At 38.2% G+C, this 15,076-nt stretch overlaps 1 protein-coding gene across 10 annotated transcripts in view; it reads left to right on the top strand.

The window, feature by feature from the left end:
* Positions 1-15,076, top strand: part of Baz2b (bromodomain adjacent to zinc finger domain 2B) — a 329,610-nt gene that overhangs the window by 74,731 nt on the left and 239,803 nt on the right. For all 10 annotated transcript variants that reach the window (XM_059260517.1, XM_059260519.1, XM_059260516.1 and 7 more), the window contains exon 3: positions 9,099-9,446. The gene's annotated coding sequence lies outside the window, so the exon portion shown is untranslated. The remainder of the gene's footprint in view (positions 1-9,098; positions 9,447-15,076) is intronic.

Raw genomic sequence — 15,076 nt, 5'->3', positions numbered from 1 at the left:
AAGGCGCAAAGCTACACAGAGAAACCCTGTCTCGAAAAACCAAAAAAAAAAAAAAAAAAAAAAAAAAAAAAAAGAAAAACGAAACAAAACAAACAAAAATGTTTAAGCACAGCAAACAAAAGGAAATGAAAAATAAATCAGTTAAAAAGATGTGTGTTGAAACTCTTTATCCATGTCAACAACTTGCTGACTTGTTCATAACTTTCAAATATTAGATTATTTCCTCATCTTTGGTTATTTCAGTGCAACACTTCAAATTTTATTCACATTCTATACATACATATTCACTGTCCCCCTTTTGAGTCAGGATTTTATTATGTAGTCTTGGCTGCCCTGGAACTCTCAGATGTCCACCTGCCTCTGACTCCTGAAGGCTGGGATTAAAAGTGTGTGTCACCACACCTGGTTGCCATCCCTTGCTTAAGTTTAGACCAGTGGTTCTCAACCTTCCTAAAGCTGCAACCCTTTAATATAGTTCCTCATGTTGTGGTGATCCCCAACCATAAAATTATTTTAGTTCCAACTTCATGCCTGTAATTTTGCTATTATGAATCATAAAGTAAATGTCAGATATGTAGGATATCTGATAGGCGACCCCTGTGAAAGGGTTGTTCCCACAGGTTGAGAAATGCTGGTCTAGACTAATAACAAAACATTAAGTTATGAGGAGATTTGTTTTATGAACATTTCCGTGGTATGAATATCCCAACAGTCAACTTCAAGCTACCACTGTGACATCACTACACAGAGTTGGGAAGAACCCTACAGCGGTGCCTCACTGTGTGGGTATGCTGCTTTGACGAAGAATGGCCCCAGAGGCTCATCTATTTGAACACTTAGTTACTAGGGAGTCACACTATTTGAAAGGATTAGAAGGATTACTTGAGCTGTGGCCTTGTTGGAGGAAGTATGTCATGAGTTGGGGGGAAGTGGGGGTTGGTTTTGAGGTTTCAAAAGCCCATGCCAAACCCAGAGAGCCTCCAAGGATCAGGATGTAGTTCTCAGCTACTATCCCAGTGCCTGCCTGCATGCTACTATGCTTCCCACCATGGTGGTCATGGACTTAAACCTCTGAACTATAAGCAGGACCCAAAGTCAATGCTTTATCTGATAGGAGTTACCTTGGTCTTGTTGTCTCTTCACAGCAATAGAATGTTGTCTAAGGCATTGGTTTTGTGTATTGACAATGCAACAGTACACACAAATAACTTCCAGTACAGGGACAACAGAGGAGTAAGAAGTGATGAGTTGTGACGTTTGTTTTTAACGTATTGACTTTTAAGTTGGAAAATACTAATTTTTTTTAGTAATAAATTTAGTAACCATCTTACAAAGATCCTGAAAATTTTAACATTTCAATTTCTTGCCCTGGTTTGCATAGAGGATTGCTTTAGGAAACACAGTTAATGTCTATGCATGTACTATAAAATTGCTTTACATTTTTTTTTCTAATGTTACTTGTATTTTCAAAGTTTATTATAATGAACCCATAAGGTTTCCATGTTTACCATATGAAGAGAATGGCATTATAGTGCCTTTATGTTGGCCACCTTGAAACTCACAGATACACTGTGTGGCACACTTACCTGGAACTTCTTTGAAAATCAAATCTGCCGGGTGGGTGGTGGCGCATGCCTGTAATCCCAGCACTCAGGAGGCAGAGGCAGGTGGATCTCTGTGAATTCGAGGCCAGCCTGGTCTACAGAGCTAGTAGCGAGGACAGGCTCCAAAACTACAGAGAAACCCTGTCTCGAAACACCCCCCCAAAAAAAGAAAATCAAATCTATTTTGTAATCTGATATATATTTGCATACATGTATATACGAACACACATACTTTTTGTTTTGTTTGTTTTTTTTTGTTTTTTTTTTTTCCGAGACAGGGTTTCTCTGTGTAGTTTTGGTGCCTGTCCTGGATCTTGTTTTGTAGACCAGGCTGGCTTTGAATTCACAGAGATCCACCTGGCTCTGCCTCCTGAGTGCTGGGATTAAAGGTGTGCGCCACCCCACACACATACTTACATGAATACATATTTACACAATTTCAAATTTGGCTCTCTGTCAACATCTAATAGGGAATTATTTTCTTTACCAGCCAGTTCTTAGAATAATGAGTTGGGGCTGGTCTCTTTAAGGGAAGAGCATTTCCATATTATGCATATGACTTTGTAAATGCTGTAAATTCCTTCCCCCCAGCATTGCAAAAGAACATCAATGGGCTGCTCTTCCAAAAGGCCAGGGTTCAATTCCCAGCACCCATGTGACAGCTCACAACTAACTGTAACTGCATTCCCGGGGATTTGACACCCTTTGGCACCAGACACACCTGTGGTGCACAAACATACATACAGACAAAACACCCATACACACAAAAGAAGCAAACAAATGGATAAAAGACCAGCAGCAACAAACCCTAAGGAACAAAGACTCACTGCTTCCTGTTCTATGTGGGCTAGAAAACGTCCTCCATAGGCTTTTGTGTTTGAATGTTGTTCTGCAGCTAGCAGCTGTGTTTTAGGAGACTGGACCCTAAGGAGGTGGGACCAGCTTGGAAGAAGTAGATCTCTTTTTTTTTTTTTTTTTTTTTTTTTTAAAGACTTTTATTTATTTATTATTTATACAATGTTCTGCCTGCATGTATGCCTGCAGGCCAGAAGAGGGCATCAGATCTCATTACAGATGGTTGTGAGCCACCATGTGGTTGCTGGGAATTGAACTCAGGACCTCTGGAAGAGCAGCCAGTGCTCTTAACCTCTGAGCCATCTCTCCAGCCCAGAAGTAGATCTCTTGGTGGCAGGCCCTGAGCTGTATATCCTGGCTCTGCTTCCTGTCCTATCCTTGCTTCCTCTTCTGCTGAAGTGGCAGCAGCTGCCATGTGCTCTGGCCTCCACCATGCATTCTCTGCCATGATAGGTTGTATCCCCTGATACAGGGCCAAAGTGCACTTGGCCCTCAAGTTGCCTCTTGTCAGGAATTTGGTCACCGCAACCAAAGTAACTAATAGTGACCTTTCCCTAGCTAAACATGTGAGGTTTTTTTTAAAAAAAATCCTTGTTATGACTTGTTTTATTACTGTTAGTTTTAACGATTTACATTGTCTCCTGTGGCCAATGGGTGATGTTCATATTGGTCCCCTCAAATTGGCTCCCAAGTCCTTTTGACAAGGCATCAACAATTGCTAATGGTTTCCATACTTAGTATGGCAGGATATTCCAAATTCATCCTAAGTATTTCTGCCCCAAACCTGGAATTAGCTCTCACTTCTGGGAATTCTCACAAGCAGATGGTGTTTAGAGACTGTAACCTGAGTAGTATGGGTGTGTGTTGGGTGAAATCACACTAGACCCTCCCAGATAGTTACAATGGGCACATGCTAAGAAATAGGTGGTTTTAAATATAAACTATAGAATGAGTTCATTTTAAAGTGTAACAGTTTTTCATGTTTCTCATTTGTACCACACCAAAAGTTAATTATCCCCAAACACCAATTAATTTGTTTATTCATTCTCAGACTATGCTTCAAGAGTATTATAGTAACCCCACTGGCAATAGCACAATGATATTGTTATAGATAACGGAGTTGTTTCTGTTACCTTATAATTCTTTTTCTTAGGGTACTGCAGGAGGACTGTATTGTTAGAGAATGTGATTCAGTTTTGTTTGTTTGGTGGCTGCTGCGAACTGAATGTAGGTAGGCTATCACACATGGTAAGTATATGTTCTGCATTGAGCCATACCCCCAACCCTCATTATAGTGTTTAAAGGGGACACGGCTCCTTCTTTTCTGTCCAGTTATGTCACCAAATACAAGTTCATGAGTTCATGCAGGTGTTTGATAATAGTTATTTTATCTAGTTCTCCAACCGCGTCTACTGAACAGATTTTAGGAGAAATTCACAAACGAGTTACGTTCCTTTCTCACCCTGCTTCCTCACTCTCTCATGGGTAAACTTGCTTTTGTTGTTTAATGTATCATTTTACCTGACAAAACCTAGCTAAAATATAGATGATAGATAGCATACAAATTTTTCCTCTAATCTGCTTTTTTTTAATGCTCTATTTTCCTAAGTTTAGGGAGCAATGCTAAGTACTCCCTTTCATGGTCATTGTCCTTCCTTAAGCTGTGCATAGTATTTTGCTGTGTGGGTGTGCCATGAGTCATTCATCCATTATCCTACAGCAAACACTTGGTTTATTTCTAAGCTTTTTCTATAATGAGAATGCTTCACTGAATAATTTCCTATATACCTATTTTCATCATTTTGAGTCAGATTTTTTAAAGTGAGATTTGCCATTCCAAAGTACATACATATGTAACTTTGTTGGAAGCTGTCAAATTCTCCCATGTTGGGATTTTCTTACATTTTGTACTCCAGGAAGCTAAAATGTAAAAATGGGGTGTGGGCTACCTCATTTCTCAGAAGAGCCTTACTAAGAGGCTGTGCTGTGAAACTTAGATTTTTGCTAAACTAATGGATGAGGAATAGATCTGAGTGATTTAATTTGCATCTCTCATTATAGAAAGGTTGTGAATGCTTTTACTGAAGAAGCATTTGCATTTTTTTCATGTCAACCTGATACTCTTTCTGTATCAGGTTATTAGTTGTTAGTCTGTGTGGAGAAGCGCTTTTCACAGCTCATCATTTTTGTTTGTCCTGTGCTTATTGAGGGGGTCTCCTTTTTTCTATAAAGTTTATTTGATGGGATGAAATGCAGCAGTCTTTCACTTTATTGTATATTATTTTCACATGGCTGGGAAGTTTTTCCCGTCTCTAAGGAATCCCCTATAGTTCTACACTACAAGATGTACATTGTCTATGTAAACATCTGATCTCTTTGAAACTTATCTCTACAGAAGCTCACTTACTCAAACACTTATTAGTTAAAAGTCATCTGTGTCTCGATGCATTGGGACACACCTTTTGTCTAGGCGACATTTTTGTTGTCACTTGAGGCAGCTTCTCATTCTTGGTAATTATCAACGGTTAAATTACAAATCGTTTATAATAGCTCAGTACCTGATATGATTGCCCCACTCTTCTTTAGGCTTTATTCATTTATTTTTCCCCCATCAGTGTTGCTATCAGTTTCTGCTTATAGTAGTATTTACCACAAACACTCTTGGGGAGGGGGAAGGTTGGGGCAGGGGGAGGGAGGTATATACTCCAGATCACAGGAATCTCCTCTTTGTTTTAAAGTTGGGTATATGCATTTTGAAAGAAGCTTTACACTTAATTTTGGTGAATACCAGTAAAAAATAAAAGCCTGTAGAATACAGTGTTAAATTCTGATTTTGGACTGTTTTATGTCTTAGATTCTCCTACACATTCTGGACTGTAGTTAATGACTCCAATCTCTCTAGCTGCCTTTTACTCATTCTTCACCTTAGTTCTGATGTCCTCTAGTTCAGGGAAAATTGCACCAAATTATCTGAGTGTACAGCTCCAATGCCACTACCTTTTACCAAGTCCCTTGTGGATTGCTTATTTCATTTTGTTCATTTGGATATAGAGTCTTGCTGTGTAAGACATACTAGCCTCAGATTTCTGGAGCTCTTTCTCCCTCAGCCTCCCAACCTCTGGGATAACAGGTCATTCTAAACCAGTTAAACAATGTCTTCCTACTGCAGCTTATCATTTGCACTGTCTGTGAAGTTATTCCTTTAAACCAAGGTCAGTCATGTTAATCCTTTGCTAACATTGTTGGCTCTCAGGATAAATTCACCCACCTTACCATATAACCTTAGTAAGCCTTTCAGTGTTCGATACCAGCCATCTCTTCATGCTGTCTGTCATTTCTTCATCCCTCACAAGTACCATACCTTAGTTCACAGTGCTGGCCTAATTAGTCTGGAGGATGGCAGAACCTACACAAGCTCAGAATTATCACAAGATTAGGAAAGATTGCTCCATCACTAAATCCTCTCACAACTGTGCATATGATTCAGTGCTGAGTTAGGTGATCTCCAGCAGAAGACAAAGTGCTGTGGGAGCTGAATTATTTTATAACTATAGTAATTTGATCTGATTTTTCCTCAACTCTGTGAGCTAATCAATGGTCAAATTCGTAAACATGAAAAAGGAACAACATGATCTCAACAAGACACGAAGCATAGCTTTGTAAGAAGGTGTCAAGTACTGGGAGTAATATAGCTTAAGATTCCTAATACATCATTACTTTAAAATATCAGTTTAAAAATAGAGGCTAAATTGTTCAGGTGTGGTAGTGCATACCTTTGATTCTAGCACTCGGAGGCAGAGGCAGGTGGATCTCTGTGAGTTCCAGGGCAGCCTGGTCTCAAACAAAATAAAACAAAAAATATATAGGTTATATTGGATAACTAATTCATTTCAATGACCAAATAACATGAAAGATTCAAAGCCATATTTTAATATAAAAATGTTTTTATTATTGATGTGAAAATATAGAAATTTTCATTTATAATTTTGGGTGTCAATTATTGATTTCTATCAAACTTTGTCTTTGAGAATGCCACAAAAGCATTTCCAGATTAGACAAGAAACTCTCAATGATAAGTTTTCAAATGTTCTGAAAAGACATTAAAATAAAATTCTTTGCTTATAACAGCTTTCCTGTTGTGTTTAAATCTTTTCAGGACACTAAGGCTCATTTTGCTGTAAGTCACAACCAGGGAAAAGACACCTTTTTGTTGATGGTGGTTTCAACTTCAATTGCATGTACATACTTTTAAGACATTTAAACTCTGGTTCTGCATCAAAGGAATGATACTCTTTTATAATAATTAACTGATTATTATGTATATATTTCTTTATTAGGTATGTTTCCACAGTTTATTATAAAAAAGATACTATAATTTTTTCCCATGGGTTTTTTCCCCCCTAAAAGCCAAGCAATGTAAATTACATATCCTATGAAACCCATTATTTGAGGACCAACTGAGCATCTATGGACCAAATTTTACTTTAAGCAGAATACCATTCAGGGTTGCACAAGTTATGGTCTACCACTCATGTACTTTAAGGAGAACTGCATCTCAAGTCAACTCAGAAAGTCAGGACAACTTGAAATCAACCCCTTTTCCTTATTATCCTAAACTAATGTTAACTAGGCAAAGTGTCAGTAACATATACTAAAGTAGCAACATTGAACTTTATGCATAGAAATACCGCTAAATTCCATTTGAGTAATGACCACCAGTATAGAATAATACAAGAACTTTTTTGAGTGTGATTTAGGATCATAGTCTACATGCTACCATTCATATTTACATTTTAATCTATTTTTCATGTGGACATTATTAGTAAATTTTGAGATGGTGGGATTGTTGACCTAGTCATACATGTATAAAGCTTGGCCTCTGAGTTAATTAAATATGAGTTAATAATATATTGTAAGGAAATTATTGTCTTTATTACAGTTATTAGGTAGTTACTGAAATTATAGTTTGAAAGGAATGTAGAGCCATGGAAAACTCAGGATTAAATTATGCATTTGAACCTTAGGCCAGCTTTTACTATAGAGACAGTTTTCTGCTAAAAGAGAAATTGTATGTCATTGAAATTAAATGCTTTTCTGGGGATGGAAGATTCCAGTTTTTAATGAAATTACTGAGTGTGGTGTAGTGAAATGATTAAAATCTGTATTCCGGGAATGTGGCAGGAAAAAAAATCAATAAGTGCTAGCACAGCTTTGCTGCTCAATGTGAATCCTAAGATTGAAATAAACTACTACAAAAATAATAATTAAAAACATATCAGCACATTAATTTATTTAGCATCAGTCTCCCGAGACATCATCTTCACTAATTTTTAGCATACATTACTATGTAATGAGCAGCGTCTTTTCAGATGCCCCTATTAGACAGGCAGTATCTCTGCCCCTCCCCCAGGCTCCTGCCTGCAATCATTGTACTTGCGCTTATTATGTTACAAATGACCGAGGTAAGGCTGACATTCTCAGTGCATGCAGAAAGACCTAGTCTGCCAGCTCTTTTTCCCTCCTAATGAAGCAGCTTTGTGAAATCTCCCCATGTGTTAATACTAATGAAGATCCTCCAGCACAATTAAAATCACAGCCAGTGGTTGAGGAGGAAACATAAAACAATAGCATCTTTTAAGATACATCTAGCCACATATGTATGCATAAAATAATATATGGTCAAATTATTCTCCAATAACTAAATTTTTACTTGGTCTTCATCCTGAAAATCAAATTACTTAATTTGTAATTACATAAACTTCGAGACTTTATTGTGTTCTTAAGGGAGAAAAACACGTTAATGAATATGTTTTTTAAATCACCTTTCTTCCTAGGTAATAAAATGTACCATGGTTATGAATTTTTCCTTTTTACAATCTTTTTTAGGAGGCTGCGGGTGGACTGTTGAAGGGAACGGGCTGCACTTTGCCTTTAGTTTAACTTGATTGGTTGAAAGGAATTGGGGAGTGGAAGGTTAAAAACTGAGTCAGCTGGCTGAAATTCTGGGGATCAAACAGATACTTAGTTGGTAATGGGCAACTGGTCTTTTAAAGTGTTTAGTTCTTACAGTTAAACTAGTCCCCCCGCCCCCCAACCGAAAGTAGAAAAAAATTGAGATTACGGCTTACAATTTATACCAGTAACTGCAAAAGGGCTGTTTAAACGTCTTTAATTTGAATCTTATTTTGACTCAAACTATGAACATTACAACCAGTTTAATTCCGTGGAAAAGCAGTAGTAGCTTACCTTGAGATCGCCTTGCGCCCTCTTTTTTGAGTCCTAGCATGCACTAATTCTTGGCACATTAATTTAGCTTGTAGCCTCAAACACAATTTCTAGTTTACAAACATAAAATTTGGTGGAGATGGCTAATCTATGTTCCCTAATAGTCCGTTTACGTTTTTTAAAAAATTAAATATTCAGTTCTGTTTCCCCTCCACCCCCCTGAAAAGAAAAACAAAACATTTAAGTTTCTTAACTTTTTCCTGGGACGAGGAGCGGTGCAAACTCAAAGATACAGTATTCTTGGAATGAAGAAGCAGCCCCCTCCCTTGGCTCCATTTAGAGCTGATAGGTCATTTATTATTGGAACTGAAATGGTATAAACAATTCTCTCGCTCTTTTTTCCCTTGTTAACAGCAACTTTCATTGTTAGAGAGAGGAGAGAGAGAGAAGCCTTGTTGGTTGACGTCACTTGGTTCATGAAGCCTTCGCCTAGAAGTGAAGCTGCTGAACAAACCTTGAGAAGAATCATCTCCTGCTTCAATCTGCTGCTGGATAGGAACTAATCAGAGAGAGAGCGGCGGAAGACGGGGACGGAGGGAGCCAGGGCTTTCGCGATCACGGATCTCACCTCCACTCCAACTCCCTAGACTTTCTTGCAGAAATTATAAGAGAAATAAGGAGGCGGTGGGGATTACGAAAAGCTTAATTTGCACCCGGGAAGGGCGAAAATCCTTTCCACCGCAACTCAGTTCGAAAGTGAAGGTGAGTTTGAGAGCCGGGGTGCGGGGGTGCGGGAGAGGTGGGTTCCGGGCGGAGAGCGGCGGCTGCCGGCTGGAGCCCTCCCGAGGCGCCCGCCGCTGTTTACCCGCGCCGCCCGGTGTGTCTCTTTGTTGTGCGGGCTGCGACGCCGCCGTGGCTCTGGGGTCCCGAGTAGAGTTCCGGGCGGAGGGCGCAGGGACCTGGTCCCGGGCGGGGTGGGGGTGCGGGCTCCGCGGAACGGAAACTTTGCTGGGAGTGCGAGCGCGGGACCGGGCGGCCGGGCCTCGTCCCTCCATTGTGCCGGCCGCCCTCGCCGCCGGCCTCGCGGCGTCCTCCTGCCAGGCCCGCTGCCGCGCCCCGCGGGGCAGTCCGCGAGGCCCCGGGCCCTGCCCGCCTCCGCCCGGGTCCGCAGCCTCGCGCCCGCGCCCGCCGACCCGCGCCAGGCCGCCGGGGCTCGGGAGCCGGGTGGGGGTGGGGCTGCGGCCCCGGGCGGCGGGTCCCTGGCAGACCGCGGTCGAGCGGGCTCCCCGCGTCCCGGGTCCTCGGCGGCCTGGCAAGCAGGTCCCGCCGCGGCGGGCTGGGCTCCCGGCCCGCGGTCCCCGCGCCCTCCCCCGCGACGCCCCGCTCCCCTCCCCTAAAGTAGTTCGGCGAACCCCAGAATTGGGATCTAGAAAGGCTAGGAAGTGTGCGGAGACTCGGAGCCGGCCCTGCGGGTGGGGGCTGGCTCCTCTTCGCCTCTCCTCAGTCTTTATCTTTTGTGTGTTGTTTCCTTGTAAAGAGAGAAGCAGCTGCAGTCCGTGGCCGAGTTGTTGAAATTTATCCCTTTGTGTATATTACAATATCCTCCATTTTTCCCCCTGCCCTCTAAACAACAAGCGTTTCGCCATCTTGGGCAATTTTTATTCCCAAGTCTGTCTCTCTCTCTTTTTATTTTTAAGGAAGGGAAAGAAGCCATAGAAATGCAAAAAGTGTGTCTGGATAAGGCTCAAAGTTTAGGAACGGTTCAGGGGGCCATGTGACGTCATGTAAACTTTATCAAGAAAATTTCCCCAAAGTATGTGTGTGTGTGTGTGTATGTGTGTTCCTCAAAATTTTCTCGTTTTATGGAATCGTGTAAGTTAAGAGTCTACTGATAAGTTGTGGGTTTATTTTTTTATTTTGCACTCAGAACGAATCGCAAAACCCTCACATTTAATGTTTGGTAGCAAGTGGAAGATTATTTTAAAAAATGATCGAAACTTTTATTGTGCCACTTAATATTCACAGCTTGTTTTGTGCATGCAGATTTTAGTCTTTAAGTTTTCAAATGTATTTGTAACAATATATGTCCTTTCTTATGTGGTTCCGTAAGATTTAACAAATTTAGCTCAGTTGATATTTACATATGCATCACTTGGGGTACGTAGCTCCTATTCTGTATTTGTGGGCTAGTCTTTTGTGGTTTTTTTTTAGTTTTGTTTTGTTTTGTTTTAGATTTTAAAAGAACTATTCTGAATATCATGAGATTCTTGATACTTGTACATTTTAGTATTAAATATTAAAGTCAAAAGGTTGGCAAAAAGACGTAGTTTAGCATATAAAAGGCAGAATTAAAGTAAAAAGATAATTTGTAATCTTTTGCTGTAAACTTTATCAACCATCATAAAAGTAATGATTAAAAAGTACTATTAAAATTGGTTTGTCTAAAATAGTTTTTCATCTTACAAAAAAAGTTGAGCTGGTCACATGACCATACTTAATGATACACTCACTGGCGAGTATATAAATAGGCACAGTAAATTGAATGGGAAAGTGTAATTCTGTCTCCAGTAGTCATTTTCAGTCAGCATATTTACATCTCTTCTAACAAGGACATGAAACTGTCTGTATTTAATTTGCATTCCCTTTGTCTTCTGGGTTGGGGAAAAACATTGACTACAATGAACTTAAAAAAAAGCTAATAGAAAAAATTCTAAATACATTAACGTTTTCTAATATATGAAAACTTACACTGTAAATTATATGTTTTAAATTTCTGTAGCAATATTTTTTGCTGTTTTCTGCTATTTATCCAGAAATTTCCTGTATGTAAAATGCTACATAGAAATAATCTTAACTGAATTGAATGCCTGCTATTTAGTGAATTGTAGGTAGGTGAAAAATGTTTAAATAGTTAAAAGCACATAGAACAGATGGTTCTAAATTATACATGCAACAAAGGACTAGAAGATTTGGCAGATTATAAATGGAAGCAACAGAGGATAAGCAGTTTAAGAAAATGGTAGTTAAGTACGTTGATGTCTCACACCTATTGTAAACACTGCTGCACAATCAATAATTTGGATGACATTACGGCGTTTGTATGTTTCAGTAAAAAGTAAGATTTTACAAAATTGAAAGCAAATGCTGAATGTAAAAATTATTTAAGCTATGGTGACAAAGAATTTTTTTTTTTTAGGGTATAGATTGTATGCTTTTAAAACAAATTTATAAGAACTTAATATGTTCATATAATGATTTTCAGAGAAATAGGAATAGGTACATATTTTTAAATATAGATCATAAGTATTTGTACTGTCGTGGGTTGAACTAATACATTGACTATGTTAACCTGCGCATTCACTCTTTATACTAGTGAAAATTATATTTTAGCTGCTCAGTCTTGGCAAATGCATTGATTACAATACTGTCTGGCCTCATTTACTAAATAGCATTGAGTCAAAGGATATATTTTAATTTTAATATTTGAATTTTGTACATAATACTATGATACTGACTTGATGAATATAATTTACTATTCATTTATAAATGTAAATATTTTGTGTAATTCTGGTCTTTCTGGAAGAATGTAAGTGTATTTGCTTTTTCAAAAAAATAGAACATCTTAAAAAGTATTGAACTTTGCAGAAATTTGGTTTTAGTTTATATAAGGCACTCGTTTAAAATGCATATAAGCTGTAAGGGAAAGCTTGGGATTTTGGTTCTGTTGCCCTTTCTCCCATTTCTTTGTTTGCATGTTTATTGTAGAATTGCAGTGTAAAGGAGCAGATGTTTTGCCAAACATCCTGATGTGTTGCTTTTTCTTATGGGAGTGCAGAGCTGCTCCTTCTGATGCATCAACTTGACAGCTGGTTGATTTCATGGAGCTGCTAAGAAGCCATTAGTGGTGTCATTGAATTGAAACAGAACAGTCACTCCCAGCTTGAACTGCAATTGTTAATGTCTTTGTTGCTACTTTTGTGTTACTCTACAAGATGAGGGATACCACAGTTGCACAGAAGTTCAAGGTTTCTGTCTTAGCTCCTCGAATTAGTGGAAGGTAGTGCATTAGACCTTGGTGACTCCATAGGTTTAAAGTTTTCACAAGAGAAAGGATTTCTGAGTGTTTGAACTAGTCCTTCTTAAAAAACTACTACTAAAAAAGTCATAGTGCAAACAAAATCATAAAGTGGTATTGACCCCTGTAAGGAATTATGTAATCAGGGTTCAGTGATTTTTTTAATACTCTTAATTTCCTGAGGGATTAGTCAAATTGTCTAGTAAGTATTTTAGGAGTTTTTTTTAATTACATAAAATTAAATATTTTGAGTAATAAAGTCTTAAAATATTGTGGTTTATTTAATAAATATTGGGTCATTTGGCTTAATGTTTCTTTAAACCTTTACTGTGGGAAATGATCAGAAAATAAATAATTATTGTCAAATATACCATTTTGCTTGTAATTTTCTAATGAGGCCAAAATGTTGTTTAAAAATTCATAAGACTGTTCTAAACTATCCTCCTAGTAGCTATTTAATGATTTTCTTAAACTAAAATCATGTTTTTATTTTAGAAATAGCATTGTTTGTTTTGAGGGGCATTTGTAGCTCTAGCTGGCTTCCATCAGAGTCTTGACTTCCTGAGGGCTGGCCTCACAGGCTGTACCATTTCTACCTGTAGCTTCAGTTCTTCTATAACGTAGCATTCTAACCATATCATTATCCATTGATGCCTGAGCTTTGTCCTTTTTCTAGTTCCTTGCATTGTTTTGTTGGTAGGAGAAGAAATAAGAAGGAGCAAAGGCTAAGAATAAAGACAGAAGTATACTGTAAGAAAACTATGGAAACAAAACAAAACTTTAGGATGGTATGGTGCCAGAATGCAGTGGATTTTATTTCGTCAAAAGCTTTTTTAGTTTCAATATTTATTTTTTTCCAAAGTTTTAGATCTTAAAATAGAATATAATTTTAACAATTCTTCAAAGAGCATAGTTTACTTTTTTTAAAAAAAATAGACATTTAAATGTAAAGCTGATCATTGGAATATGTAATTAGCTGAAGTAAATCCTATTGAAAAGACTTCCTGTATAATTAATATGAGCAAATTTTTATTTTGGATGATAGACCTCTGAGTCATTCTGGGATTATCCTGAAATCCTAAGTTTATGGAGTCTTTGATTTTTAGGAAAGTCATGGATTACTGCCACTAAAGCTAGAGTAAGGGAATGCAACATTCAAGCCTTTTTGTATTACAGCCACAAAGTTCCTTAGAAAGAAAATCATTCTACTGCCTTAGACTATGTATGACTCATTTTGGAAAAGATTTATTTGTATTATTTTAAAGTGTGTGTGTGTATGTGTGTGTGTGTGTGTGTGTGTGTGTGTGTGTGAGAGAGAGAGAGAGAGAGAGAGAGAGAGAGAGAGATGGGCAGATTTTGTGCAAGTGAGTACAGATGCCCCCCCAGAGGCTGGAGTCAGAGGAGTCAGATGTCCTGGTGCTGGATGGAGTACAGGCTTTTGTAAGCCACCTAATGTGGGTGCTGGGAACTGAACTCAGATCCTCTGAATTGCTGAGACATCTCTCCAGCTCTGTGACTCGCTTTTAAAGGAACATAATTATTACTTAACATGCATGTATTTGTGTGTCAAGGCAACTAGTCATGCAAACCAAATTATGGTAAATTGAGTTGTTTATTAAAAATAAAGTATTTTAAAGAAGCATGAAAGTTTAATTTAATGTTAGAGGTAGTATAGTAGTTCCAGCAGGTACCCTGCTGTTTCAGTGAAGGATGATGCTGGACCAGTCTGGATGAGTTGGAACTTGAATTCACATGTTTTCCTGTTGCCCATGTTACTTAGAAACTATGGCTAGCTGGGTGTGATGGTGCACATCTTTAATCTCAGCACTTGGGAGGCAGAGGAAGGCAGATCTCCTCTGAATTTGAGGCCAGTCTGGTCTACAGAGCGAGTTCCAGGACAGCCGAAAAGCCAGGGCTACACAGAGAAATTCTGTCTTGAAAAACCAAAAGAAAGAGAGAAGGAAACTATGGTTAATAAATATATTTATTTCATTTGCAAAAATAGTTATAAAATATTGGGAACATCTGTTGAAAGTACAGAATTAAATGAATTTATATGATTTTTAAATCTGCCCTGAGTGTTATTTGATTTGTGAGAACTCAGGATTTGAAATGTAAAATACTTAATGGTTCAGATAAGTTAAACTTACAACATTCTATTCATTATGACGTTTTAAGTTGTCAGTTAAGTATCCAGTTTTTAAGATTAATATGCTTTTATCAGAATATGAGGTGAAATAGTTTTATTGCATATATTTTGTTTTTGTTATATAGTTTTGAAAATAAAGTTTAAAAAAAAAGTTCTTACATAAAATTT

This window comes from Peromyscus eremicus, chromosome 4 (assembly GCF_949786415.1).
Source record: "Peromyscus eremicus chromosome 4, PerEre_H2_v1, whole genome shotgun sequence".
Lineage (NCBI taxonomy): Eukaryota > Metazoa > Chordata > Mammalia > Rodentia > Cricetidae > Peromyscus > Peromyscus eremicus.
The sequence above is the reverse complement of the archived record's forward strand: the minus strand, read 5'-3'. Positions and strand labels throughout refer to the sequence as shown.